General features: G+C 44.8%; 1 protein-coding gene across 1 annotated transcript in view; it reads right to left on the reverse strand.

Annotated features, from left to right (window-relative positions):
* The window catches only part of anxa6 (annexin A6), a 96,155-nt gene extending 91,075 nt beyond the window's left edge, over window positions 1–5,080 (reverse strand). Inside the window, 1 exon segment of the mRNA XM_072264631.1 lies at window positions 4,926–5,080. The gene's annotated coding sequence lies outside the window, so the exon portion shown is untranslated.
* Window positions 5,081–6,000: the final 920 nt, after the last annotated feature.

Here is a 6,000-nt window from a genome sequence, read left to right on the forward strand (position 1 = left end):
GCCTCCTCCCTGATGGGAGTGGGACAAACAGCCTGTGAGCAGGGTGGGTGGGATCCTTCATGATGTTACTGACCCTGTTCTGGCTCCTTTCTGTACAGATGTCCTCGATGGTGGGTGGGCTGGAGCGGGTGGTGCGTTGGGCAGTTTTGAGTTGAATGTACCGTGCCACAGCAGAAGTTATGCTGGGATCTGCCTCTCAGACCACTGCAACCTGCACCAGTTTGAGGCACTTTATGATAATGCATGCAGATCGCTGCAGCGGTGGCGGGGGTCACGTAGTCGTCTCTGCTGCATGATTGCTTCAGGGACACACACACCCTCCTCTGCAGCACCACCACCAGAGACTCTGCAGATGCTGCAAATCCTCAGTGACATGCACACACACAGCCAGCAGGGTGAGCTGCACCTCCACGTCGGAGGATGTTGGGCTCACACTTCGCAAGATCCGCTCGGGGCCGGGCTGTGGTTCGGGGGGTGGGGGGGGTCTCCTCTCCAACCCTGCCAACGTCCCACACTGGAGACATGAGGCAGAGCCAGTGCCTGTCATTGGATGGGGAGATGTCACTCAGCCCATCTGCCTGCTCCCTCTGGGCGTCACAAGAGAATCCAACTTCACAGAAGAACACAAAATTCTCCCTGGGTCAGTCGCTCCCCCTCGACCAGCATAACTAAACAATTCTCAGCTCATGATGTCTCTCTGCCATTTCAAGGTAGTTTCAGACACATTGGAATTGGCTTAATATCCTCACACGTCCATACAGATCAGATTGTTACTGTTCTAGCTCACTGCACTGTGTAACAAAGCACAATAAAGTGTAACAGACACACACACACACACACACACACACACACACACACACACACACAGCAGGTCCAGCAACCTCAGGAATTAACAGTCAATGTTTTGGGCCAAGACCCTTCATCAGGACTGGAAAGGGAGGGGGCAGAAGCCAGAGTAAGAATGTGGGGAGGAGGGGGAGGACAAGGACAAGCTGGAAGGTGATAGGGTGCAGCCAGGTGGGTGGGGGGGGGAAGATGTAAGAAGCTGGGAGGTGATAGGCTGGAGCCAGGTGGGTGGGTGGGGGGGGGCAGAAGATGTAAGAAGCTGGGAGGTGATAGGTGGAAAAGGCAAAGGGCTGGAGAAGAAGTAATCTGATAGGACAGGATAGTGGAAGCAGAATAAAGTGTAAAAACTACAAAATAGTGCAGAACAACACACACACAATGCTGGAGGAACTCAGCAGGTCAGGCAGCATCAGTGGAGAGGAACAATCAATGTTTCCCGAGACCCTTCTTCAGGACTGTGATGTGCATCTGAAAGTAACGTCATCTGGAAGTGTAGTGTAGGCAAACACTGGTGATGACGTCGCTTTTACAAACAGAACTTCAAAAATTCAAAGTCTCTCTTCCTCCACCATCCCTCCCAGTTAGGCACCTCCTGTCCTAACTAATTGGCCACTGAGTGTATGTTCATGGCCTCCTGCTACGGTACACCATCCACTTCAAGGTTCAACGCGAGATACTCTTCACCGTGGTAATGCGTGGATATTGGAGTTACCGTCGCCTTCCTGTCAGCCTGAGTCTGGCCACTCTCCTCTGACCTCTCTCATTAACAAGATATTTTCACCCACAGAACTGCCGCTCGCTGGATGCTTTTTGTTTTTTCTTGCACCATTCTCTGTAAACTCTAGAGGCTGTTAATCCCAGGAGATCAGTAGTCTCTGAGATACTCAAACCACCCTCTCTGGCACCAACAATGATTCTACAGTCAAAGTCACTGAGATCACATTTTTCCCCATTCTGATGTTTGGTCTGAACAACAGCTGAACCTCTTGACCATGTCTGCGTGCTCTTATGCATTGAGTTGCTGCCACATGATTGGGTGACTAGATAACTGCATTAACAAGCAAGTGTACAGGTGTACCTAATAAAGTAGCCACTAATTGCACTTTGAGATAGGAAAAAGTAAACAGAATGCAGAATACAGAAAACAAAATGCTTGTGATAATAGTTACACAAACCAGCCTCCCCTCCATGGATTCTGTCTACACTTCTCACTGTCTCAGTAAAGCAGCCAGCAGAATCAAAGACCCCACCCACCCCAGACATTCTCTCTTCCCCCCCTCTCCCATCGGGCAGAAGATACAAAAGCCAGAAAGCACGTCCCACCAGGCTCAAGGACAGCTTCTACCCCACTGTCATCAGACTCTTGAAAGATTCTCTCATAGGATAGGGAACTGGCTCTTGTCCTCACAATCTATCTTGTTATGACCTTGCACCTTATTGTCTGCCTGCACTGCACTCTCTCTGTAACTGTGACACTCTATTCTGCATTTTGTTATTGTTTTCCCTTGTTCTACCTCAATGCACTGTGTAATGATCTGATCTGTATGAACAGTCTGCAAGACAAACTTCTCACGGTATCTCAGTACATGAGACAATAGCAAACCAATTCCAATAAACTAATTCCCATAGATGAATGAATTTAAAATTAGATCCCAAAAATGTATGTGCTTAGATGTGTTTGGATATCCCCTCTCCTTCTCTCTCACACATACACACAACCCATGGTGAACTGTGTGAGGTAACTATTACAGAGGGATGAAGTAAGTATTCTCTCAAAAACATGCAAAGCATCCATCCAACTAAATTGACACCACACCTTCCCTAGAAGACACAGCATGCACAAAAATGCACCAGCAGTTTTAAAATTCACACCTTGCTCTACACAAGACAGTTATTTTGGTACATCTGCTCACTGGGAATGTACAGACTCAGTCAGAGAGATAATTACTTTGAAAACTGCATAATTCAGACCAGTCATAATTCACAGCTGTAATGACTCTGCACTGAAATTACAACCCTGCCACAGAACAAAAAACAGAAGCAAGCAGGGTTTGAGGGGAAGAACGTTGTATCTGACAGAACCTCAGGAACATTTGGTGTTTAGCCAAGTCTCCTCTGCCTCTCTGTAATCCAGTCATTTTTACAGCGTGGTTCTGTAATATACACAGGGTTCTCATACCATGGGCGTTTGAGACTGCTGTTCAGGGGAACCCAATTATTCCTGTCTATCTGCTTCGTTCAAGCTCAGTCTATTGTCATTCAACCGTACACATGTATACAGCCAACCGAAAGAATTTTCCTACAGACTAGGGTGCACACCACTCACACACATAACACAAAGTAATATTACCATAAATAAATTAACAAATAACAAGGTACATTTACAGCACAAGTCAGAAAGTAAATAGTATAACATTTCACACATTTGTGATCTGGGTGGGGGGGAGGGAGTTCAGTAGTCTCACAGTCTGGGAGAAGAAGCTGCTTCCCATCCTAACAGTGCTTGTCCTAATGCTACAGTACCTCCCGCCCAATGGTAGGGGGTCAAAGGGATTGTGGGACAGATGGGGGAATCATTGACAATGCTAAGAACTCAGCATGCACAGCTAGCTGGATAAATATCTCAACATTTACAAGTGTGTTTCTCTTGGGGAGGAAAACTGGTAAGACTGCCAGTTATGTCAAGGCACAGGTTGCATGCAATCAAATGCTTATTTTTTTGAAAGAAATAAGTGGAAAATATATCAAACTTTTGAAGGAGTTTCACTGAGTGGTGAAAGAACTGAAAATGTTAGAATCAGGTTTAATATGACTGGAATATGTTGTGATATTTGTTGCTTTGTGACAGCGGTACAATACAATACAGAATAACCTATTAATTAAAAAAAGTATAATTATAGTGCAAAAAGGGAGAAGAATTGAGAAATTGCTCATTGTTCATTGAGAAATCTAACGATGGAGGGGAAAGAAGCTGTCTGCTAAATCGTTGAGTGTGTGTCTTCAGGCTCCTGTGCCTCCTCCCTGATGGTAACAATGAGAAGAGGTCTGTGGTTAGGTCTACTAAATTGTGTTTTTTTTTCAAAATTTCTTCTGCTCTGCACGAGGCTGCATCTTGCAGGGGAGAGGGGACGACAGGCTGGGCTGGGTGTGGAGGATGATTTATTGGCCAGCTGTTGAAGCCTGTTGGAAAGGCCACTGCAGTGGTCACACCTCAACACTGCAGAACCAGAACTCAGCCCCTGGGAGAGGAGGACACAGAATATATGGTGTAAAATCAAATTTTGCTAATTCCCAAATTAGATTTTTCCAAAGAAACACAATTTGAAAAAGTCATAGGCACTTATCTTAAAATGGTCAAATTGTATCAGTGTTAAGCAAAGTGACACAAGGTCTACATATCTTGTTATAGATATGGATACAATACATATTCACATTGTCTTCTGAAAAAAAGTAACATTTCCCAAGGCAACATTTGAGATTTTCTACAATCTCCATTCACTCTGAAATTCTTTAACCCAAAAACAGTTCCATTAAATTCTTCAAATAACAGATTTAGATTTTAAAACTATTTAGCAGACATAACATTTACATATAATCATTTCAGCAGAGTGAAGCTCTTTCAATAGGTGGATACAATTGCTACTTATTTCCTTCAAAGATAACCTCCTGATCTGCAAACTTTGAAGCAATTTGACATTTCAGAATATTTTAAAGTAACAATGTATAATTTTTTAAATGTATCTATTGCACCATTTTAAACAACTTCGGGTTGAAAGCTGAGTAAAGTGACATTTAGAAACAAGACTCGTGCACCTTTTTTAAGAACTATTAAACGATAATTATTTTATGCGGCAAAACAACAAATTTCACGACGTTTGCCACTAATGTACCTGATTCGGATTCTACAATTTTTAACAGTCCTACAGAAAAATATAAGAACAGATACCCAGGTAAGTTGAGAAAACGGAATACACTTGATAATCTGTTTAAATGATGTTTTAAGTAACAATCTCTGAAAACAGTTTGACACAAGCGGACGGTGTATTTGCGGTGTGGTGGTCCCGGCCGCGGACACTCACCGGAACCCCGAGCTGCGCTCAGTGCGTCTCCGCCCGTCGCTCTGCTGCAGCCGCCGGCCGGCCGATTCTCTCCTCCCCCGACGGCGGGGCGAAGCCAGCCTCCCCTGACGTGGCGGTGGCGCAGAATCCGATGCCTGCGGCTGTCTCTGAGGTGAGACCCCGGGCTCCACGCAGAGTCACTTGCACCGTGTGGCCACTGGGGCGTGAACTTGGGAAGGTCACGGTGAAAAGTACATTCAAAATTGTAAGGCAGTTTAATGCCATTTCCAGTACACAAATGTAAAGGAGAACGAAATAATTGTTATTCCGAATCTGATGCAGCACCAAAAAAATCATAAAAAATAACGGACACAATCATAATAAACAATAACTATAAATCCATAAGGTGGCTTCTATACGTAGATTGATCATATGTCCATAAACTGATCGTATGTCCATAAATTGGATACATCCGCTCTGACTGTGATTCATGTAATACGGATTCCACCCCCTCCCACCAGACAATGATCCAGATAGTAGGGATCCAGGTAATCCAGACTACATCCTCTCTGACTGTGATCTGGGTAATGTGGATCCAGGAAATCTGGATTACTCCCTTTCTAACTGTATCCAGGTTTAGTAACCCAGATTATCCCTCTCTGACTGTGATCCAAGACATGGCTTGCAAGCGAGGCATAAAATACCCCTCAGGAACATTGAACCGTACAGCAGTAAACAGTTCATTTGGCCCACCACGTTACATAGGACAGCACACTATGGGTGTTTCAACCCACCACGTTACACACAACACAACACACTGTGTGTCTATTGGCCCATCACATTACATAGGACAGCACACTGTGTCCATTGGCCCATCACGTTACATAGGACAGCACACTGTGTCCATTGGCCCATCACGTTACATAGCACAACACACTATGTGTCCACTGGCCCATCACGTTACACACAAGAGCACAATATGAATGTTTCTGCCCACCATGTTACACACAACGGCACACTATGGGTCCATCGCCTCACACGTTGGAGCATATACTTTGTGGCCATTTATTAAGTACACCTCTACATCTGAGCATTA

This window comes from Mobula birostris, chromosome 7, assembly GCF_030028105.1.
Source record: "Mobula birostris isolate sMobBir1 chromosome 7, sMobBir1.hap1, whole genome shotgun sequence".
NCBI lineage: Eukaryota > Metazoa > Chordata > Chondrichthyes > Myliobatiformes > Myliobatidae > Mobula > Mobula birostris.